We start from the raw sequence: 25705 nt of genomic DNA on the forward strand, positions 1-25705 counted from the left end.
AGTATTTCACCATAGCATGTCACAGACGAATAAGAGAATGAACAACGACTCTTAGACCCCTTTATAAGTGTCTGAGTAGTTTAGATTCAAAACCTGAGTTGTTGACCAATTGTATTACTGTAAATTTAGCCTCCAATAAGATATCAGACCTACATGATGTAACCTCTGCTTCTCAGAGGTGTCACAATAGGGGTTGGCAAGACCAACACAGAGAATGCGGAATTCTTCAGACAACATGGCACATTTTTGCATACAGTTGATAGGAAGAGTCACTTCGGGGGCTGCCTTACAGAACTAAATACAAAACTTTTGACAACTTTAATACACTATAAGTGAATTTGTCCAAAATAAAATCTCCCTTTAAATGGGAGAAGTACATACATAAAGTGATTTAATTTCTAAATGGTAAAACAGATATGTTTAAATACCATCAAATAAAAGGTGACATTCTTAAGTCTCACCTAATATGAAACATTCTACCTGAAATCCAAAATGCTGAAGCATAGTGGCAAATTGCAAACTGTAAGCTTCACTGTCCAAACACATATGGTGTAGACTGTGTGCCTAGTAAACACATGTGGATCTGGTGAACAGTTACCACTTGTTGACCAACTACAGGAATACTGACCTCAGAGTCTCCAGTTTACAGTGGGGATTCCTCAGTCCAGCAGAGAGAAGATCCAGTCCTGAATCCTTCAGGTCATTGTTACTCAGATCCAGCTCTCTCAGGTGTGAGGGGTTTGATTTCAGAGCTGAGACCAGGGAAGCACAGCCTTCCTCTGTGACTCCACAGCCTGACAGCCTGCAAAGAGTAAAATAATTTTAAAATCACTCTGCTACTCTTTGGTGTTGAAAATAGAGTGGAAAATCAAATCAAATTGTGTTTGTCACATGCGCTGAATAGAACAGGTGTAGAGCTTACTGTGAAATGCTTACTTAGAAGCCCTTATTCAACCATGCAGTTTTAAGAAAATTAAGAGTTAAGAAAATAGTAAAACATAAAAGATCAACAACAAAATAACAATGGCGAGGCTATGTACAGGGGGTATCGGTACCGAGTCAATGTGCAGGGCTACAGGTTAGTTGAGGTAATATGTAACTGTAGGTAGGGGTTAAGTGACTATGCATAGACAATAAACAGCAGCAGCGTAAAGAAAAATGTAAATATTCCGGGCGGCCATTTGATTAGCTGTTCAGCGGTCCTATGGCTTTGGGGTAGAAGCTGTTAAGAAGCCTTAAGAAGACTTGACGCTCCAGTACCGCTTGCCATGCAGTAGCAAAGAGAACAGTCTATGAATTTTAAGGGCCATCTTCTGACATCACCTGGTATAGAGGCCCTGGATGGCAGGACGCTTGGCCCTAGTGATGTACTGGGCCGTTTGCACTACCCTCTGTAGCACCTTGCGGTCGGAGGCTGAGCAGTTCACATACCAGTGGTTGATGCAACCAGTCATGATGTTCTTGATGGTGCAGCTGTAGAACTGTTTGAGGATCTGAGGACCCATGCCAAATCTTTTCAGTCTCCTGATGGGGAATAGGCGTTGTTGTGCCCTCTTCACAACTTTCTTGGTGTGTTTGGACCATGACAGTTTGTTGGTGATGTGGACACCAAGGAACTTGAAGCTCTCAGCCTGCTCCACTACAGCCCTGTCGATGAGAATGGGGGTGTGCTCAGTCATCCTTTTCCTGTAGTCCACGATCATCTCCTTTGTCTTGATCATGTTGAGGGAGAGGTTGTTGTCCTAGCACCACACTACCAGGTCTCTGACCTCCTCCCTATAAGCTGTCTTATTGTTGTTGGTGATCAGGCCTGCCCCCGTTGTGTTGTTAGGAAACTTAATGATGGTGTTGGAGTCGTGCTTGGCCACGCAGTCGATTGGTGAACAGGGAGTACAGGAGGGGACTAAGCACGCACCCCTGAGGGGACCCCGTGTTGAGGATCAGCGTGGCAGATGTGTTGTTGCCTAGCCTTACCACCTGGGGCGTCCCGTCAGGAAGTAAAGGATCCAGTTGCAGAGGGAGGTGTTTCATCCCAGGGTTCTTAGCTTAGTGATCAGCTTTGAGGGCAGTATATTTTTTCAAATGTTCAGATACATCCTGAAACATGCCATATACAGTATATTCATGAATCATTATTAGAAATGTCAAATGTAAGGTCAAATATTTGAGTAGACTGACCAGACCAATTTAAAAAGCAGTATCAATCAAAAGACAGACAGTGAGGTATCAAATTTAGATTGTATTAAGTATACAGTCCACACCATATCTATTTTGACAGTGAAGATAACATTTTTAAATTTGGCTCTATACTCCAGCATTTGGGATTTGAGTTCAAATGTTTCATATGAGGTGACAGTTGTCACGGGTGTCGTAGGGTGTGGACCAAAACGCAGCGGGAAAATGTATACTCATCTTCTTTTTATTGAGTGAAGAAGGAAAACACATACAACGTATACAAAAAAAAATACGAACTTGACAGTCTCGTCAGGCATAACGCAAAACAAGAAACAATCTCCCACAAAAACCCATGAAAAACAAACTCCTAATTATAGGACCCTCCATCAGAGGCAACAATAACCAGCTGCCTCCAATTGAAGGTCCAACCCCAATTAACTAAACATAGAAATACAAAAGACTAGATAGAACATAGAAATATACTCACATAGAACAATGACTAACAAACCCCGGACTAATAAATCAAATACCCCTCTACCTAAACACATACACAAAACACACCCTGAACCACATAAAACAAACGCCCCCTGCCACGTCCTGACCAAACTACAATAACAAAATAACCCCTATACTGGTCAGGACGTGACAACAGTACATAATGTCACCTTTTATTAAAGGGTATGTATCACGCTCTGACCTAGGAGAGCTGTGTTTTCTCTGTTTAGTTATGTCAGGGTGTGATAGGTGGGTGGGCATTCTATGTTTTTGTTTTCTATGTTTTGGCCAGGTATGGTCGCCAATCAGAGGCAGCTGTCTATCGTTGTCTCTGATTGGAAGCCATACTTAGGCAGCTTGTTTTTCCTGTGTTGGTGTGGGTAGTTGGTTTCCGTTTTGTTAGTATACCTGACGGAACTGTTGGCTGTCGTTTTGTTTAAGTGTTTTCATTAAAGTAAAGGATGAGTATGTTTCACCGCTTAGAAATGAAAGCACTTTATGTATCTAGTCCCCCCATTTGAAGAAGTCATAAGTATTTAGACAAATTCACTTATAGTGTATTAAAGTAGTTAAAAGTTTAGTATTTGGTCCCATATTTCTTACATGCAATGACTACATCAAGCTTGTGACTCAAACTCATTGGTTACATTTGCAGTTTGTTTGGGTTGTGATGGTGACTGGAGTAATTTTAATTCCTAAGTGGGTAGATAACATGTTTCTAAAAACTACTAAACTAATCCTGATGATGCCATGATTAAGAAAAAGCAGGAAGGATTCATGAATAATATTAATAATAATAATTGAGGAAGTTACAGAGGCTCCAACAAAACATGCTATGCTCTTACCGCTACCAATAACAGGGGAGGATAGCATTTTTTCCTGAGCTTTGCACCTCATAACTTTGTCATTCATCCATGATTATTCATAATCATGGTAGTATCCACATTAATGTAGAAGTGTTCAAAAACATCTTCTATTCTTACTGACAATACAAGTGAAGTGACTCCAAAATGACAGGACAGTACTTATTATTCAGTTTCTATTGGGAAAAACATATTCCAAAACACAACCAAATCAAACGGCAGATGCTTTCAATAAGTGTGTAGAGTCACATGCTTGATGTAATCACTGCAGGGAAGGAATATGAGACCAAAAATGAGACCAAAAACGAAAGTTATGACTTCAATATACTATAAGTGAATTAATCCAAATCATTAGGAATTATTCAAATGGGAGAACTAGATACATAAAGTGCTTTAATTTCTAAACAGTAAAACAGGTATGTATGAACACTGAAATAAAAGGTGACGTTCTCCACTGTCGCATAATAAGAAACATTCTATCTCAAATCCAAAATGCTGGACGATACCGCAACATTTAAAACTGTAAGTTTCACTGTCCAAACACATATGGTGTGGACTATGTGTGCCTAGAAAACACATGTGAATCTGGTGAACAGTTATCACTTGTTGACCAACTACAGGAATACTGACCTCAGAGTCTCCAGTTTACAGTGTGGATTCCCCAGTCCAGCAGAGAGCAGCTTCACTCCTGAATCCTTCAGGTCATTGTTACTCAGATCCAGCTCTCTCAGGTGTGAGGGGTTTGACTTCAGAGCTGAGGCCAGAGAAGCACAGCCTTTCTCTTTGACTCCACAGCCTGACAGCCTAACAAAGGGATTTCACAAACACACAGTTAATTTAACACCAGTAGTGTAGAAGGACAATGGTGGATGCTTTTGGTTTATTCTTTAAAACAAGATATAGATTCATCTTCCATCTCCTACAATTGTATGGTCAAATTGTTATACTAATGTGAACATTGATGTATTGATTCAATATGATTTTCAATAATACATATTGTTCTCTAAACTGAAAAATCTTCCTGATAATTAGTACTTAAATGTCATTTTATGGACTCACAGAGCAGCTCTGGAGGCTTTGACCACTGGCAGCAGCCTCCGAAGACCTTCCTCTGATCTGGAGTATTTCTTCAGGTCAAACACATCCAGCTCCTTTTCTGAAGTTAGCAACACAAAGACCAGAGCTGACTATTGTGCAGGTGACAGTTTTCCTCGAGAAAGACTTCCTGAGCTCAGGTAGCTTTGAATCTCCTCCACTAGAGAATTGTCATTCAGTTCATTCAGACAGTGGAACAGATTGATGCACATCTCTGGAGAGGGATTCTCCCTGATCTTCTCCTTGATATACTTGACTGTTTCTTCATGGCTCTGTGAGCTGCTTCTTGTCTCTGTCAGTAGACCTCGTAAGTGCTTCTGATTGGACTCCAGTGTGAGGCCCAGAAGGAAGCGGAGGAAAAGGTCCAGGTTTCCCCTGTCACTTTGTAAGGCTTTATCCACAGCACTCTTGTAGAAAGCAACTTCAAGCTGGTCTCTGAATAGCGTAGAAAAGTCACTGCTCGTTGATTGCAGTTTGACCATTAGATCCTCATTGTTGTTGATGAATGAGAGGAGCACATATACAGCAGCCAGAAACTCCTGAATGCTCAGATGCACGAAGCAGTACACCTTGTCCTGGTACAGCCCACATTCCTCTTTAAAGAGCTGTGTGCACAATCCTGAGTACACTGAGGCTTCATTGACATCGATGCCAGCCTCTTTCAGGTCTTCTTCATAGAAAATCAGATTGCCCTTGACAAGCTGTTGAAAAGCCAGTTTTCCCAGTGACAGAATGCTCTCTTTATTCAAATGTGGACCTGTCTCTTCTTTCCCAAGATACTTTTCATTCTTCTGTCTGGTATAAAACACCACAAGGTGTGTGTACATCTCAGTCAGAGTCTCTTCTCTCTTATGTTTCAGCATGTGTTCAAGGACTATTGCAGAAATCCAACAGAAGACTGGAATGTGGCACATGATGTGGAGGCTCCTTGATGTCTTTATGTGTGAGATGATTCTACTGGCCAAGTCATCATCACTGAATCTCTTCCTGAAGTACTCCTCCTTCTGTGGGTCATTGAACCCTCGTACATCTGTCACCTGGTCAACACACCCTGAAGGGATCTTATTGGCTGCTGTAGGTCGGGTAGTTATCCAGAGGAGAGCAGAGGGAAGCAGATTTCCCTTGATGAGATTTGTCAGCAGAACATCCACTGAGGTTGACTTTGTGACGTCACAAATTATTTTGTTCTTCTTGAAGTCTAGGGGCAGTCGGCACTCATCCAGACCATCAAAGATGAACAGAACTTTGTACTTGTCGTAGTTGGAGATTCTTGATTCTTTGGTTTCCATTGAGAAGTGATTGAGAAGTTCAATTAAAGTGTGGTTTTCCCCGTTCATCAAATTCAGCTCCCGAAAAGGGAATGAAAATACAAATTGGACATCCTGATTTGCTTTTCCTTCAGCCCAGTCCAGAATGAACTTCTGCACAGAAACTGTTTTTCCAATGCCAGCGACTCCCTTTGTCAGCACAGTTCTGATAGGTTTGTCTTGTCCAGTTAAGGGTTTGAAGATGTCGTTACATTTGATTGCAGTCTCTGGTCTTGCTTGTTTCCTGGTTGTTGTCTCAATCTGTCTCAGCTCATGTTCATTATTGACCTCTCCTTTTCCACCCTCTGTGATGTAGAGCTCTGTGTAGATCTTATTGAGAAGTGTTGGGTTTCCTTGTTTAGCGATCCTCTCAAATACACATTGAAACTTCTTTAGATGAGATTTGAGGTCACGTTGGCAAATCATAGCAAACTCATCTGAAAGAAGAAAAAACACAGAGGAAATTAATATTACGTCTGTTTTAATGCTTACAGTGCTGTAGGAATGTGTTATAAAGTTGTACTTAGTAATAATACATTTTCTTAACTGCCTATATAATGTGTAAATGTTCTCATAATGCATTACACACTGGTGTGACTTTTTATTGTCACGGTTGTTTGAAGGAGTGGACCAAGATGCAGCGTTTGTGTAGTTCCACATATTATTTAATCAGTGAAACTTAATGCAATACAATAATAAACTTGAATTTTACAAAAAAAAGCAACAAACCGTGAGGCAGAGAGAAAATAAACACTACTCATAAATGAATAACCCACAAACCCCAAGTAAGAAACACCCCTACTTAAATATGACCTCTAATTAGAGGCAACGAGGACCAGCTGCCTCCAATTAGAGATCAACCACAAAAAACCCAACATAGAAATAGAAAACCTAGAACTTAAACATAGAAATAGAAAACATAGAAAACACACAAGAAAACTGTCACGCCCTGACCTACTCTACAATAGAAAATGACATCTTACAAGGGTCAGGACGTGACAATTATTATTATTATTATTATTATTATTGATGGTATCATTAATATTTTGTCTCTCTCTCTCCTCTCTGTCTCTCCTCTGTCTCTCCTCTGTCTCTCCTCTTCTCTCTGTCTAAATTCATCAACACAACACATTCCATTGCAACTTGATGAGTCCACTAGGTGTTGTGCTAAGGATGCTACAATATCATTGAGTTACACAGCTACTTTAGCTACAGCTTTTATATCTTTGTTTTAAAACAACCTTCAACATGAGGCAGACAGTTCTTACTTTTCTCCAGTGTGTCAGCAAGCTCCTTCTGGTTCATTTTCCTCAGGACATGCAGTGCGATCTTCAGAGCCCCCTCTCTGGCACTGCTCTCCTGCTTCTCATCCTCAGCATCCACCACTTCCTTATCCTGCTTCTGACTCTCAAAACCTTCTGGGAGTTCTGAACCAAGAATCCTCTTGAACATCTTCAACTCATTCTTCACAAATGTCATAATATTCTCTTCAAGCAACTGAAATAAATAAAGTAAATAAGTTAAGCAAGAGAAGAAATGCTTTCTCATTAACACATTAATGAATGATTGACAGATCAACTTTACTTGATGTAAACAAAAGTAAATGTACAGAACAGGACCACATACACTGAATATGGAGGCCAGGTCTGTTTGATGACTCTGGGAAGACTGACCACTGAGAATCTCTGAGTCTGATCTCTCCTGTTGGTTTCTGTGGACAAAACATGAGATTATCCAGGGAGTGCACACACACACACACACACACACACACACACACACACACACACACACACACACACACACACACACACACACACACACACACACACACACACACACACACACACAGAGAGAGAATGTTGTGTTTGTTTAACAAGTATTAGCCTGAATATTATGAAAATATTCAGGCTAAAAAGAACAAAACTAATTGGAAAATTAGTTAGGAGAAATGACTAGAGACAGTGTTATTTAACTCACTGACCATGACCCAAGAGTTATTCTTACCTTCGTTCAGTAGAAAAGTCTCCCTGTCTAAAATATATAGGAGGTTCCATAGACCGGTCACTCTTCATAGACACACAGCTGGGTACAGGAGAGGCTGGTCCCTCATGTTTGATTGGGCTTCAACACAACAGAGACAAACATTACATCTCTCTGAGCTCAGATGGTGAAACATAAGAGGAGTTTCATTCCAAAACGCTATATATCCAATTTCAGAAATGTTGGTAAATTAGCTTTCATTGTTTAAAGAAATGATAAAAAATGTGTTTTTTCCCTATCTAATCATGGCATGGGGTTTAAAACAAATACATGTCTATCACTTGATGGTTTCATTTTAGAGAGACAAATAATCATGTTTTTTTTGCTAAATATTTGCCTCAATCTCAGAGAAATAAGTAGTACTGCTATGTTTAACACAGTCAAATGTATCAAATAACTAAATGTTTAATAAAGAACTGTACAAATGATTAATTAGTTATATATATATATTAAATATATATATATTATAATTCAATAAAGAAATATAAGATCTCTATGTAAATATTTACAATTTACATTTCAGTCATTTAGCAGATGCTCTTAACCAAGGCCCAGTTTCGCAAAGGTTTTCAGAGTTAATTCCCCAAACCATCAATATTAACGTTGCACTTGAACACGTCTATAATCTAACGCTTGCCTCAGACCAATCAGAACAGCTAAGTGAGTCGTTAGATACTTTTTTTGCCCTCCTGTTCCAATTTATACACAGAAGATCTCTACTAAACATAAAATCACATGGGTTATCTGTCTCTCTGTGACCATTGATAACTTTAGAACAAAGTTGACTACAAATACAAAGTTGCCAATGTCTTTGCCTATGATGCAAACAAGTGACGTAGAAAAATATTATTCAAATTAAAACAGAGATGACCGCATTAATGCATTAAAATATAAACAGTAGGCTAGGCCTATTTCAACCATATTGAAATACATTTCATGTTCTATCAATTGAGTTCTATTTTGCTACTTGTAGACTATGGTCTGTAATTTCTCTCAATATATTTCATGATGTGTAGCCTAACACGTACACAATGATGTGCCAAGTCCGTGATTGAATGCATTTTTATGGGGTACGCATTAAAATAAGCCGCCTCAATGTTTGCAGCCGTAAGTGGTAATATCTCTCTAGGAGTTGATCCGTTGTCAGTTTTGTGTAATAATCATAATGTTAAGGAAAGATTTGAATGTAGAAAGCTGATTTGAGAGCAGCGATCCCTTTCTTTCGATCCAATCAATTTCGACACATACTCCTAGGACGCACATAGCGACCGTTCTCTCTGCGTGGTGCATGTGTACGTAGGAACCACATGTTACATATTACATTTAAATGATCGAAACAGCCATAGAAGGAATTATGGGTTTGCGCTTTGAACATAGTGTGTCAGATTATTGTTATGTTGTGTTTTCATGCTTTTTGCCACCTGAACAGTCCACATGGGGTAGAGATGCATCCCCCTTCTATAGTCATATGTTAAGTCAAGTATACCTATATATAGAACCTGTCACATTCTGACCTGAAAAGGTGTGATTTGTTAGTGTTTAGTTTGGTCAGGACGTGGCAGGGGGTATTTGTTTTATGTGGTTCAAGGGTGGTTGTGTGTATGTGTCCATGTAGAGAGGGGTATTTGATTTATTAGCCCAGGGTTTTGGTTATTGTTCTATGTTAGTTTTATTTATTTTATTTATTTTATTTTATTTATTTTATTTTATTTATTATTGTTCTATGTTCTGTCTAGTCATTTGTATTTCTATGTTTAGTTAATTGGTGTTGAGGCCTTCAGTTGGAGGCAGCTATCTATCGTTGCCTCTGATTGAAGGTCCTATAATTAGGGGTGTGTTTGTATTGTGGTTTGTGGGTAGTTGTATTCTGTTTTGTGCTTGTCACATGACAGAACTGTTAGTGTCATTTCTGTTAATTGTATATGTGTTTATTTTGTTTCTCCTTCTTATATATTAAAAAGAGAAGATGAGTATACACTTCCCTGTTGCGTCTTGGTCCTCCACACACGACAATCGTTACAGAACCAGGTGCTATTTACATATGTGGGGATCTTAACAGTCGAATTGGGAACTTAGATGACTATATAAATAATATTGATGATATTCCATCGCATTTTGATTTGGATGATTGTATTAATCATCATGGGGAAACCCTATTAGAATTCTTTCAGGGATTCTAAAATGTATATTACTAATGGAAGGATATGCCCCTTAAGTGATAACTTTACATCCATATCTGGCAAAGGAAAAGCTGTAGTGGACTATATAGTTACCCTCCACAACTGTCTAGAAACGTGTTTGGAATGTAAGCTGTTACCCCGTAACCAGATGGTTGAAGAATGCCGATGTTTTGACTTAATTGGAGAAAAAAGTAGACTTCCTGATCATTCTCTTTTATGATATTCCCTGTTGGTCACAAACTTTCTCAACCAGGTATTACTGTGCATCATTCGGGGCTAAAGATACCCCGTATAGGCCTAAATGTAAGAACATAAATATTCCAAATGACTTTCTATTTTCTGAAATGGCATGTAGAGCTCTGGTGGAACTCATCGAAACTCTGCAAAGATACAACATTAGATTTTTTTTGTAACTTTTATTTACAGAGGCAAGTCAGTTAAGAACAAATTCTTATTTACAATGACAGCCTACCTACAGGGTCAGACATAGCAGTACGGCGCCCCTAGAGCAAATTAGGGTTAAGTTCCTTGCTCAAGGACGCCTCAACAGGTTTTTTCACCTTGTCGGTTCAGGTATTCGAACTACCAACCTTTACGGTTACTGGCCTAATGCTCTAACAGCTAAGCTACCTGCCGTCTCTAAATGTATATGTGTGATATGAAACATTTTGTGATATCATATATTCTGAAATGGGGAACAACGATGCAAATAAAGAATACACCCCGAAGTCCAGGAAAGTTTACAAGCCGAACACGCCTTATAGGAATGATGAGTTAGGGGGTCTATGGTCAGTAATGATAGGAATACAAGATAACATTTTAGGAAGGAATTTAAGAAACAACAGCATATGTTTGATAAAAGACTGTGCCTATTCAAATGGTGATATCAGAGAGGGCACTTACTACACCTTAAGGAGATACAGACAAGAAATCCTGAACAGTTTTGAAGCCAAATAAACAAGTTAGGACCAAAACGGCATAATAAAATTCCAATGGAAGTCAGGGAAGAGCAGGTGGGCTGAACTCTGATATTACACAGGCTCTTAAGGAGTGGGAGAAGGGGTTTGCTAGTTTGTTCTCACGTAACGAAAATGTGGCATATTTTGAAGAATAACTTTTATAACGATATATGTTTCCTGAGAACTAAACTGGAAAATACAGTATTAGAAGACTCTTATAAAGTTGAAGTCGGAGGTTTACATACACCTTAGCCAAATACATTTAAACTCAGTTTTTCACAATTCCTGACATTTAATCCTCGTAAAAAATCCCTGTCTTAGGTCAGTTAGGATCACCACTTTATTTTAAGAATGTGAAATGTCAGAATAATAGTAGAGAGAATGATTTCTTTCATCACATTCCCAGTGGGTCAGAAGTTTACATACACTCAATTAGTATTTGTTAGCATTGCCTTTAAATTACTTAACTTGGGTCAAACGTTTCGGGTAGCCTTTCACAACAAGCTTCCCACAATAAGTTGGGTGAATTTTTGCCAATTCCTCCCGACAGAGCTGGTGTAACTGAGTCAGGTTTGTAGGCCTCCTAGATCGCACCCGCTTTTTCAGTTCTGCCCACAAACGTTCTATTGGATTGACATCAGGGCTTTGTGATGGCCACTCCAATACCTTGACTTTGCCACTTTGCCACTCCAATACCTTAAGCCATTTTGCCACAACTTTGGAAGTATGCTTGGGGTCATTGTCCATTTGGAAGACCCATTTGCGACCAAGCTTTAACTTCCTGACTGATGTCATGAGATGTTGCTTCAATATATCCAGATCATTTTCCTCCCTCATAATGCCATCTATTTTGTGAAGTGCACCAGTCCCTCCTGCAGCAAAGCACCCCCACAACATGATGCTGCCACCCCCGTGCTTCACGGTTGGGATGGTGTTCTTCAGCTTGCAAGCCTCCCCCTTTTTCCTCCAAACATAACGATGGTCATTATGGCCAAACAGTTCTATTTTTGTTTCATCAGACCAGAGGACATTTCTCCAAAAAGTACAATCTTTGTCCCCATGTGCAGTTGCAAACCGTAGTCTATGGGAGCCGTAGGAAGTGTCACGTTACAGCTAAGATCCTGAGTCTTCAATAAACAGAGACAAGAACAACAACACCTTGTCAGAGAGGCCACTTCCTGGTGAGAATCTTCTCAGGTTTTTGCCTGCCATATGAGTTCTGTTATACTCACAGACACCATTCAAACAGTTTTAGAAACTTTAGGGTGTTTTCTATCCAAAGCCAATAATTATCTGCATATTCTAGTTTCTGGGCAGTAGTAATAACCAGATTAAATCGGGTACGTTTTTTATCCGGCCGTGTAAATACTGCCCCCTACCCCCAACAGGTTAACACAGTATCCAAAGAGGGGCCAGAAGTATAAAGAATGGTATCGACTGCATAGAGGTGGATCAGAGAATCACCAGCAGCAACAGCGACATCATTGATGAATACAGAGAAAAGAGTCGGCCCGAGAATTGAACCCTGTGGCACCTCCATACAGACTGCCAGAGGTCCGGACAACAGGCCTTCCGATTTGAGACACTGAACTCTATCTGAGAAGTAGTTTGTGAACCAGGCGAGGCAGTCATTTGGAAAACCAAGGCTGCTGAGTCTGCCGATAAGAATGTGGTAATTGACAGAGTCCAAAGCCTTGGCCAGGTCGATGAATACAGCTGCACAGTATTGTCACTTATGGATGGAGGTTATGATATCGTTTAGTACCTTGAGCGTGGCTGAGGTGCACCCATGACCAGCTCGGAAACCAGATTGCATAGCGGAGAAGGTACGGTGGGATTCGAAATGGTCGGTGATCTGTTTGTTAACTTGGCTTTCGAAGACCTTAGAAAGGCAGGGTAGGATAGATATAGGGCTGTAGCAGTTTGGGTCTAGAGTGTCTGACCGCGGCAGCTTTCCAATCTTTGGGGATTTCAGACGATACAAAAGAGAGGTTGAAGAGAGGTTGAACACTGCACTGAGGCTAGGAAACACTGTCACCACTGATAAATCCACAACAATTGAGAATTTCAATAAGCATTTTTCTACAGCTGGCCATGCTTTCCACCTGGCCACCCCTACCCTGGTCAACAGCCCTGCACCCCCCACAGCAACTTGCCCAAGCCTCCCCATTTCTCCTTCACCTAAATCCATACAGCTGATGTTCTGAAAGAGCTGCAACATCTAGACCCCTACAAATCAGCAGGACTAGACAATCTGGACCCTCTCTTTGTAAAATTATCGCAACAATTTCAGATGATAATTGTTGCAACAATTTCGGGTGATAATTTTACAAAGACAAATTCTCAATTGTCGTGGATTTAGCAGTAGTCACAGTGTTTCCTAGCCTCAGTGCAGTGGGCAGCTGGGAGGAGGTGTTCTTATTCTCCATGGACTTTACAGTGTCCCAGAACCTTTTGGAGTTTGTGCTGCAGGATGCAAATTTCTGTTTGAAAAAGCTATCCTTTGCTTTCCTAACTGCCTGTGTATACTGGTTCCTAACTTCCCCTGAAAAGTTGCATATTGCGGGGACTATTCGATTCTAATTCAGTACGCCACAGGATGTTTTTGTGCTGGTCAAGGGCAGTCAGGTCTGGAGTGAACCACGGGCTATATCTGTTCCTGGTTCTACATTTTTTGAATGGGGCATGCTTATTTAAGATTGTGAGGAAATCACTTTAAAGAATAACCAGGCATCCGCTACTGACGGGATGAGGTCAATATCATTCCAGGATACCTGGGCCAGGTCGATTAGAAAGGCCTGCTCGCTGAAGTGTTTTAGGGAGCGTTTGACAGTGATGAGGGGTGGTCGTTTGACCACAGACCCACCTTATTTACAGTATTCAGACCCTTTGCTATGAGACTCGAAATTGACATCCTGTTTCCATTGATCATCCTTGAGATGTTTCTTCAACTTGATTGGAGTCCACCGGTGGTAAATTCAATTTATTGGACATGATTTGGAAAGGCACACACCTGTCTATATAAGATTCCACAGTTGACAGTGCAAGTCAGAGCAAAAATCAAGCCATGAGGTCCAGACTACCTCTGTGGAGATGCAGCACTCCCCCAATCAGGCCTTTACGGTAGAGTGGCCAGATGGAAGCCACTCCTCAGTAAAAGGCACATGACAGCCTGCTTGGAGTTTGCCAAAAGGCACCTAAAGGACTCTCAGACCATGAGAAACAAGATGATCTGCTCTGACGAAACCAATATTGAACTCTTTGGCCTGAATGCCAAGCGCACATCTGGAGGAAACCTGGCACCATCCCTACGGTGAAGCAAAAATGTCTAGAAATCAGTTTTTACTATGTCATTATGGGGTATTGTGTGTATATTGATAAGGGGGAAAAAACTATTAAATCAATTTTAGAATAACTTAGCAACATGTGGAAAAAGTTAAGAGGTCTGAATACTTTCCGAATGCACTATATCAAACTAACTCGACTATTAAATATAACAGTTCTATGATAGTTCTATAATAGTTCTATGCCCGTCTTTCCTTCAAATCAATACATTTATCTGACTTGTAATGTTGCATATAAATGTGTGCCACAGTTTCAACCACCATATTCTAACTGCATAGGCTATGAACTTACTTTTAATTTCATATGATGAAATCACATAACTTCTGATGATCACTGGTGCTGCCACCTGTTTTCTTGCAGATGAAGTAGCCTGTCATATGTAATTCATTCAACCAGCCTGAACAACAGTGCATAAAATATGTCAAATGGTTAAACAAGAATGGTCAAAAGAGAATCCTGTCCTTCTGATATAGCCATGTACTTTAAAGGTATTCCTTTCCAGTGCTGTGGCCCTCACCAACAGACCATCTGGTCCATAGAGACTAAAATACTATACACTCTAAGCTGCACACCACATCAAGCCATCTCTGATCTGTACACTAAATAACGGCACTATACTGCATTTGCACTCTGTTCATCTCTCTTAGATATATTTATACTGATACTGTAAATGTGTACATCCTGTGGCGGATGAAACAGAATTAGTTGGGTAATATAGATAATTAAGATGTTTTATTTGCATAATATGCTTATGTGAGATAATTGTCATTAGAATGTATCCCTTTGGACTCTGGTGTTTTTCAGTTGCACTTTTCCCTCAGCTGGGGCTCAGTCACTTGGGGCCCAGAGAGGGGAGAGGTCAGGCTTGTCTTTTACATGTCCCTGGTGCTATGCAGAATATCAGAAAGGGAAGAGGACAGAATGGAACATTGTCTACATATGTGTGTGTGTTTTACTGAGGTGTCACGTCCTGACCAGCAGAAGGAGTAATTGTATTAGTTTTGGTCAGGACGTGGCAGAGGGTTTGTGTTTTGTATGTATTTCTACGTTCTGTCTAGTTTAGTTTTTCCTATGTTTAGGTTTGGGTGTTGGACTCTAGCCTTGAGGTGCGTGTCTCCAGGCTGGCACGTCCAGTACCAGCCCCACGCATCAGGCTTCTAGTGCGTCAGCCCAGCCTCGCAAGTCTGGAGCCGCCAGCCAGTCTGGAGCCACCAGAGCCGCCAGCCAGTCTGGAGCCGCCAGCCAGTCTGGGGTGCGTGTCTCCAGGCTGGCACGTCCAGTACCAGCCCCACACATCAGGCTTCTAGTGCGTCAGCCCAGCCTCGCCAGTCTGGAGCCGCCAGAGCCGCCAGCCAGGCGGGAGCCGCCAGAGCCGCCAGCCAGGCGAGCGCAGCAAGAGTTGCCCGCCAGCCGGGCACAGCAGGAATCGCCCGCCAGCCGGGCGCAGTCAGGGTCGCCCACCAGTCCTCCGATGCGGCCAGGGGCGCCACCTAAGTGGGCGACGCCGAGGGTGGAGCGGGGTCCACGTCCCGCACCTGAGCCGCCTCCGATATAGGTGGGTTGGGGAGGGGGGGTGTAGCACAGTGCCGTCGTTGACGGCAGCCACCCTCCCTTCCCTCCCTTTAGTTTAGGGGGATATTTTTGTTGTTTGGGGGTTTTTGTCTTATCTTTTAGGTGCTTTCGGGGTCTGCACCTTTAGGGGGGGTACTGTCACGTCCTGACCAGCAGAGGGAGTAATTGTATTAGTTTTGGTCAGGACGTGGCAGAGGGTTTGTGTTTTGTATGCATTTCTACGTTCTGTCTAGTTTAGTTTTTCTATGTTTAGGTTTGGGTGTTGGACTCTCAATTGGAGGCAGGTGTTTCTAGTTGCCTCTGATTGAGAGTCCTATATATAGGTGTGTGTTTGGTTTGGGTTTTTGTGGGTAGTTTTATTTGCGCTGCTGTTTGTTTAGCCTGCAAATCTGTTAGCTGTCGTTCTGTTTCTTGTTTTTTCCCGTTACTCACTTTAAATAATAATATTAAAGTAAGAGTATTCAGGTACCCGCTGCGCCTTGGTCTCATCTCTTCGACAGCCGTTACATGAGGATGGGCCTCTATGAGATAGCACTGACAGAGGAGATTTACGATGTCTTTTGATAATAACGCCTAAAGAGCATTCCAGAGGACATGAGCTAATGGTTCTGTTCTATACCGTACCAGGGAGGGACGGTTCCAGTTTGGAGTAGGAGGACCAGACACTAGTCTATACAATGAAAACTGTTGACACAGCAGTTGCTGTCTGCTATGTTTTATAGATATCTTTCATACAAAACGTAACCTTGTGACCCATTCTATGTATCTGTGGTTCGTCATGTACATTGAGAGGGGTGTATCTAGGCTATAAAAGATCTTTGTACTTTTGTGTAATCACTTTTCAATGGTTCATTAGAGATAGCGCATCATTGAAAGTCAAAGTGCTTTTGCAAAAGCTCTTAATGATTAAAGATGTAGTTTAAGTATAACTCTGACTGGTGTGTGAAGTTTGTAACTCTCCCCATTTGGTAATGCAGAGATTAGCCACCACAATCCACTGTATATCAACTGTATACCCACTGTACTGTATATGTGTACATACACTGTATATCAACTCTATACCCACTGTACTGTATATTTGTATATCCACTGTATATCAACTGTATACTGTATATGTGTATATCCACTGCTCATTCTCTTATAGCTCTATGCTCACTCTCCCTAGTTGTGTATAATGTTGTACCTAAACTTTGTGTAAACTCCTCTGTCTGTATTCTGTCTCTAAATGTTTACTGTCACTAGCAGCACCATATCACCATGTAAAGTTATGTGTACAGATGTAGAATCTTAATTTGCCAAATTATTGAGATATGTTCCGTCCTACTGAGAGAGCAACTTCCTGATGACTAGCGCTCTGTATATTCTTATGGATGTGGCCTGAGCTGGAATGTGAAGCTAACTGAAGCTGGCTAGCTTTAGAAAACCAGTACATCTAGCTTGCATCATAGTTTCCATATCAGGCAGAGATCAACAGCCGAGTCGTAGGCTACTACCTGGGTCGTATTCATTAGTTTACACCACAGCCAACAGTTTTAAAATGTTAAATAAACAGTTTACTCCAAACGCTGTACAACGTGACCTAAATAGTCTCCGTTGCCAAACGTTTGCTATGGTGGACACTAATGAACACACACTACCTAATGAACACACACTACCTGAACACACACTACCAAGTTGTTGTTAGTCAACTATATACAGTAAAAAAACATTCCAATATCATCAACTATATGAATACACAACAATATCATCAACTGTATGAATACACATAACAATATCATCAACAATATGAATATACATAACAATATCATCAACTATATGAATACACATTTTATTTATTTATTTTATTTCACCTTTATTTAACCAGGTAGGCAAGTTGAGAACAAGTTCTCATTTACAATTGCGACCTGGCCAAGATAAAGCAAAGCAGTTCGACAACATACAAAAACACAGAGTTACACATGGAGTAAAACAACATACAATCAATGATGCAGTAGAAAAAAAATAATAATAATAAAAAAAAAAAAATACAAAAAAAAAATAAATAAGACTATATACAATGTGAGCAAATGATGTGAGATAAGGGAGGTAATGGCAAAAAAATGCCATGGTGGCAAAGTAAATAAAGTATAGCAAGAAAAACACTGGAATGGTAGATTTGTAGTTTGAAGAAAGTTCAGAGATAAAATATAAATAATATGGTGCAAAGGAGCAAAATAAATAAAATAAATAAATACTGTAGGGGAAGAGGTAGTAGTTTGGGCTAAATATAGATGGGCTATGTACAGGTGCAGTGATCTGTGAGCTGCTCTGACAGCTGGTGCTTAAAGCTAGTGAGGGAGATAAGTGTTTCCAGTTTCAGAGATTTTTGTAGTTCGTTCCAGTCATTGGCAGCAGAGAACTGGAAGGAGAGACGACCAAAGGAGGAGTTGGCTTTAGGGGTGACCAGAGAGATATACCTGCTGGAGCGCGTGCTACAGGTGGGTGCTGCTATGGTGACCAGTGAGCGGAGATAAGGGGGGACTTTACCTAGCAGGGTCTTGTAGATGACCTGGAGCCAATGTGTTTGGCGACGATTATGAAGCGAAGGCCAGCCAACGAGAGCGTACAGGTCGCAGTGGTGGGTAGTATATGGGGCTTTGGTGACAAAACGGATGGCACTGTGATAGACTGCATCCAGCTTGTTGAGTAGGGTATTGGAAGCTATTTTGTAAATGACATCGCCGAAGTCGAGGATTGGTAGGATGGTCAGTTTTACGAGGGTATGTTTGGCAGCATGAGTGAAGGATGCTTTGTTGTGAAATAGGAAGCCAATTCGAGATTTCACTTTGGATTGGAGATGATTGATGTGAGTCTGGAAGGAGAGTTTACAGTCTAACCAGACACCTAGGTATTTGTAGTTGTCCACAAATTCTAAGTTAGAACCGTCCAGAGAAGTGATGCTGGACAGGCGGGCAGGTGCAGGCAGCGATCGGTTGAAGAGCATGCATTTAGTTTTACTTGTGTTTAGGAGCAGTTGGAGACCACGGAAGGAGAGTTGAATGGCATTGAAGCTCGTCTGGAGGGTTGTTAACACAGTGTCCAAAGAAGGGCCAGAAGTGTACAGAATGGTGTCGTCTGCGTAGAGGTGGATCAGAGATTCACCAGCAGCAAGAGCGACATCATTTATGTATACAGAGAAAAGAGTTGGCCCAAGAATTGAACCCTGTGGTACCCCCATAGAGACTGCCAGAGGTCCAGACAGTAGGCCCTCCGATTTGACACACTGAACTCTGTCAGAGAAGTAGTTGGTGAACCAGGCGACGCAATCGTTTGAGAAACCAAGGCTACTGAGTCTGCCGATGAGGATGTGGTGATTAACAGAGTCAAAAGCTTTGGCCAGGTCAATGAATACGGCAGCACAGTATTGTTTCTTATCGATGGCGGTTACGATGTCGTTTAGGACCTTGAGCGTGGCTGAGGTGCACCCATGACCAGCTCTGAAACCAGATTGCATAGCGGAGAGGGTGCGGTGGGATTCGAAATGGTCGGTAATCTGTTTGTTGACTTGGCTTTCGAAGACCTTAGAAAGGCAGGGTAGGATGGATATAGGTCTGTAGCAATTTGGGTCAAGAGTGTCACCTCCTTTGAAGAGGGGGATGACAGCAGCTGCTTTCCAATCTATGGGAATCTCAGACGACACGAAAGAGAGGTTGAACAGGCTAGTAATAGGGGTTGCAATAATTTCGGCAGATAATTTTAGAAAGAAAGGGTCCAGATTGTCAAGCCCAGCTCATTTGTAGGGGTCCAGATTTTGCAGCTCTTTCAGAACATCAGCTGAATGGATTTGGGAGAAGGAGAAATGGGGAGGCTTGGGCGAGTAGCTGTGGGGGGTGCAGTGCTGTTGAATGCAGTAGGGGTAGTTAGGTGGAAAGCATGGCCAGCCGTAGAAAAATGCTTATTGAAATTCTCAATTATAGTGGGCTTATCGGTGGTGACAGAGTTTCCTATCCTCAGTGCAGTGGGCAGTTGGGAGGAGGTGTTCTTATTCTCCATGGACTTTACAATGTCCCAGAACTTTTTAGAGTTGGAGTTGCACGAAGCGAATTTCTATTTGAAAAAGCTAGCCTTGGCGTTTCTAACTGCCTGTGTGTATTGGTTTCTAACTTCCCTAAAAAGTTGCATATCGCGGGGGCAGTTCGATGCTAATGCAGAACGCCACAGGATATTTTTGTGTTGGTTAAGGGCAGTCAGGTCTGGGGAGAACCAAGGGCTATATCTGTTCCTGGTTCTAAATTTCTTGAAAGGGGCATGCTTATTTAAGATGGAGAGGAAGGCATTTAAAAAAAATAACCAGGCATCCTCTACTGACGGATTGAGGTCAATATCCTTCCAGGATACCAGGGCCAGGTCGATTAGAAAGGCTTGCTCGTTGAAATGTTTCAGGGAGCGTTTGACAGTGATGAGTGGAGGTCGTTTGACCGCTGACCCATTACGGGTGCAGGCAATGAGGCAGTGATCGCTGAGATCTTGGTTGAAAACAGCAGAGGTGTATTTAGAGGGCACGTTGGTTAGGATGATATCTATGAGGGTGCCAGTGTTTGCGGCTTTGGGGTTGTACCTGGTGGGTTCATTAATAATTTGTGTGAGATTGAGGGCATCAAGCTTGGATTGGACATAACAATATCATCAACTATATGAATACACAAAACACTATGATCTACTTTATGAATACACATAACAATATCATCAACAATATAAATACGCATAACAACTGTTGTCTTACCTTTTATCTCTCTCAACAGAAGCAATCGTTAAGCTCTTCTCGAGCCAGGTTGCAGTCTCTCCCCAGGGGTTGCAGATCCTCACTCCCCATGGGGGTAGCAACTCCGCCTCTCCCCAGAGGTAGCAGCTCCTCTCTCCTCAGGGCTAGCAGCTCCTCTCTCCCCAGGAGTAGCAGCTCCACTCTCCCCACGGGGGTAGCAGCTCCTCTCTCCCCATGGGGGTAGCAGCTCCTCTCTCCCCATGGGGGTAGCAGCTCCTCTCTCCCCAGAGGTAGCAGCTCCTCTCTCCTCAGGGCTAGCAGCTCCTCTCTCCCCAGGGCTAGCAGCTCCTCTCTCCCCAGGAGTAGCAGCTCCTCTCTCCTCAGGGCTAGCAGCTCCTCTCTCTCCAGGAGTAGCAGCTCCTCTCTCCGCAGGGCTAGCAGCTCCTCTCTCCCCAGGAGTAGCAGCTCCTCTCTCCTCAGGGCTAGCAGCTCCTCTCTCCCCAGGAGTAGCAGCTCCTCTCTCCCCAGGAGTAGCAGCTCCTCTCTCCCCAGGAGTATCAGCTCCTCTCTCCTCAGGGGTAGCAGCTCCTCTCTCCCCAGCAGTTGCAGTAGCAGTAATGGTAGTTGGTGGGGACGGTTGTAGCGGTGGCTGGAGTAAGGCCTGTCCCCGGCATTTCTAGGATTTGAAGACATTGGGGGCTTAGCCCGAAGCCAGTACGGGGGTCTGGGGCATTCCCTCCAACAATTTTAACAGCTAAATGCATACATTTGGTGGACTTTGAGAAGAACATTTAGAGATTAAGAATTTATTCTTAACTGACTTGCCTAGTTAAATACAAAAAAATATAAAAAATGTGAACATTGAGAGATTAGATCTTTTTCATGTAACTTGCACCTTCCCAGCTGCCACAGCAGACACTGCCAGTACTCAATTCTAGTTGCTAATGTGGGTCTCTCTACTCTAGAACACCATTTACTCTGGAACACCCTCTAATCTGGAACAGCCTCTACTCTGGAACACCCTCTACTCTGGAACACTCTCTACTCTGGAACACATACATCTACAATGTATTGCCAAAAACCACTCAACAATTTCAAACATAGACTCTGACCTGTCCAATGAGCCAAACTGATTAAAGAATCCCACAGTACCCAAACACCTCTCTCTCTCACACACACACACACACACACACACACACACACACACACACACACACACACACACACACACACACACACACACACACACACACACACACACACACACACACACACACACACACACAGTGCAGTAATTTGAATTCATAGACCAACTTTAAGTGATACAGTCTACTGTTTGATCTCCCCTCCTCTGCCTCTCTCCATCACTTTCTCTGTGCCGTCTGTTGCTGTCTCTTGTCTGCCCTCTTCTGAAGCTGTCTCTTGTCTGCCCTCTTCTGAAGCTGTCTCGTCTGCCCTCTTCTGAAGCTGTCTCGTCTGCCCTCTTCTGAAGTTGTCTCTCGTCTGCCCTCTTCTGAAGCTGTCTCGTCTGCCCTCTTCTGAAGCTGCCTCTCGTCTGCCCTCTTCTGAAGCTGCCTCTCGTCTGCTCTCTTCTGAAGCTGCCTCTCGTCTGCCCTCTTCTGAAGCTGCCTCTCGTCTGCCCTCTTCTGAAGCTGCCTCTCGTCTGCCCTCTTCTGAAGCTGCCTCTCGTCTGCCCTCTTCTGAAGCTGCCTCTCGTCTGCCCTCTTCTGAAGCTGTCTCTCGTCTGCCCTCTTCTGAAGCTGTCTCTCGTCTGCCCTCTTCTGAAGCTGTCTCTCGTCTGCCCTCTTCTGAAGCTGTCTCTCGTCTGCCCTCTTCTGAAGCTGTCTCTCGTCTGCCCTCTTCTGAAGCTGTCTCTCGTCTGCCCTCTTCTGAAGCTGCCTCTCGTCTGCCCTCTTCTGTCTCTGTGTCTTGTCTGGTGTCTCTCTTTAGTTTTGCAATCACAATTTGGAGCTATTGGAATTTTAACACATTGTCCCGTGTACATTGTGTAATTTACCAATGGTCCCTAACTAGCCCCATAGGGATATCCAAAGTCAACCCAAATTTACCACAGGCATTACAGTTGCGTGCAGCTGCATTCTGAATTGATTATGTATTGTGTGCTGCCAGCTGTGGGCATTTGCACATCCTTCATTTACGTTGTGATGCAGTCACAACCAAAAGTCTCACAAAACTCAAGTTTTTGACGAGACTGACTTTCTGACCAAAATTATCCTATTTACACTTTGGAGTCAATTTTGATGGTAGCATAAATGTTTCTGACTCATATCAATGCCACATAGGCTGTTTTCTAAATGAGAAGGTGCAGTTGCTCTTTAAAGTTATTGTTTACTGACATGACCTGGGCAACTCAACAGTAAATAAAAATGTAAGTGTCCACATAACAGAGCAACACAACTCCAAACTTGACAGATAAAAAGCTACACAGTCCCCAGGGTATATGAATATAAAGATACATGACAGATCAGAAGCTACATAGCCCCCAGGGTATATGAATATGAAGAGACATGACAGATCAGAAGCTACATAGCCACCAGGGTATATGAAATTAAAGAGACATGACAGATAAGAAGCTACATAGCCCTTAGGGTATATGAATATAAAGAGACATGACAGATAAGAAGCTACATAGCCCCCAGGGTATATGAATATAAAGAGACATGACAGATAAGAAGCTACATAGCCACCAGGGTATATGAATATAAAGAGACATGAGACAAAACAATTGACTTTTAGAATGGAATAAGTTATAAGACCTCTATGATTAATTTCATTTTGTCAGTTCTACCAGCTAATGTGAGATTTATAGATTACATTGAGGACACATAATTTAAGGGTCTATGTATTTTCAATGTCTTGTTCACCTACAATCTACTATTTAACTGGACTAACTGAAATGGCATTCTTCTGACATGTTTTAAAATAGTCTCAGACTAGATTGAAAAAGTCTGATTTCCAGAAGGACGATTAGAGTCTAGATCTAAGTGAAGTCTTAAAATTAACCTAGTCAGAAGTAGGTTTAAGTTCATATTAATGGATGTTAGCCCCAAGGTTGACCTTGGCAATGGAGGTAAATGGGTTATCCGACTGTATCAGGATAGTCCACAAAGTCTGCAATGCTATATGTGAACTGAAACACATTTACTTCAAGTTCCCTGATGCTGCTGCTGCCCAAGCCAACTACAAGGTAGAGTTCTATGAATATGGGAACTTCCCTGGAGTCATTGGCTGTATAGATGGATGTCATATTCCCAGTAAGTGTCCCTCTACAGCAGAGTACAGGAATCATAAAAACTGGTTCTCAATAAATGTACCGTAATTTCCGGACTATTGAGCGCACCTGAATATAAGAATATGAACCCACTGAATTTTAAAAATATATATATTTTGAACATAAATAAGCGGCACATGTCTATAAGCCGCAGGTGCCTACCGGTACATTGAAACAAATTAACTTTACACAGGCTTTAACGAAACACAGCTTGTAACAAAAATAAATAGGCTTTAACGAAACACGGCTTGTAACAAAAATAAATAGGCTTTAACGAAACACGGCTTGTAACAAAAAATAAAAAATTAGCAGTAAACAGTAGCCTTCCAAGAAAGTCATTTGTCACTATCTTCCTCCTCCTGTGCAAGGGAACAGTGAATTTGCGGAAGTTTGAAACGTTTTCCTCGTAGTCGGGAGGGAGCTGCTGACACAGACTCGTCTGTACCCTGATAGACAGGCCTTTACGTCTCATAAATCTGAGACACCACGATGGTCCACCTCTACAATCCTCAAACATCATTGCGGTGGCGATTGTTTTGGCTTTCAGTCGGATCTGCACAGTTGAAACACCTCGGCCGTCTGCTCTCTGTGTGTTGACCCAGTCTTCGAGCTCATTTTCTAGTTCAGGCCATCTGCTTTTCTTCCCTCTGAAAGCTTTAGTTGTCTTTTTGCACTGAGTCAATTCCTCACGCTGCTGTTTCCAACGTCTTATCATCGACTCATTAAGACCAAACTCCCGTGCAGCAGCTCTATTTCCTTTTCCAACAGCCAGATCAATCGCCTTCAACTTGAAAGCTGCATCATATGCATTTCTCCGTGTCTTTGCCATGATGAGGGTGACAAAATGACTACCGTAATCAGAATGATGGGAAGTTTGAGAGCGCTCGATTTAATCTAAACAGTAAACAAAAAAGTTGTTTGGCCTTAACCCGTTCGGCAATTTCATTGGTCTAATGAAAGCTTCATGCCGCCAAAAAACTGTTTTTTTGTAGAAAAAAAAATTGAAAGTGGGAAAAATCCATATATTAGCCGCGTCATTGTTTAAGCCGCGAGGTTCAAAGCGTGGGAAAAAAGTTGCGGCTTATAGTCCGGAAATTATGGTACACTCACAATTTGCAGTTCTCCAACATTGTTGCACGTTTGAAAGGTGCAATTCATGACTCAAGGATTTTCCAGTACTCCTCTTTGTATGCGCAGCTTGAACGAGGACAACATAGTGGAATCATACTTGGTGACAGTGGCTATGCACAGACTAACTTCTTGTACACCCCATATCTTCATGCAAAAGGACCTGAGCAACAATGGTACAACCAAGTTCATATCCACACCAGAGGTGTAGTGGAGCGCATGTTTGATGTATGGAAGAGTTGTTTCCAGTGTCTCAGAAACACATTGTGCTTTCAACCAAAAATATGCAGCATTGTCATAATTGTAACAGCAGTGCTTCACAATGACCTCAAACAGCATGGCTGATCCACAATGACCTCAACGAGCATGGCTGATCAACAATGACCTCAAACAGCATGGCTGATCCACAATTACCTCAAACAGCATGGCTGCCCAGATCAATGACCTCAAACAGCATGTCTTCCCAGATCTATGACCTCAAACAGCATGGCTGCCCAGATCTATGACCTCAAA

The 25705-nt window shown here is 42.1% G+C and overlaps 1 pseudogene; it reads right to left on the minus strand.

Moving 5' to 3' along the window:
* Positions 1 to 573: 573 nt before the first annotated feature.
* LOC123743385 (ribonuclease inhibitor-like) overlaps positions 574 to 25705 on the minus strand; it is an 81049-nt pseudogene continuing 55917 nt past the window's right edge.

Source organism: Salmo salar, chromosome ssa06, assembly GCF_905237065.1.
Source record: "Salmo salar chromosome ssa06, Ssal_v3.1, whole genome shotgun sequence".
Classification (NCBI taxonomy): Eukaryota; Metazoa; Chordata; class Actinopteri; order Salmoniformes; family Salmonidae; genus Salmo; species Salmo salar.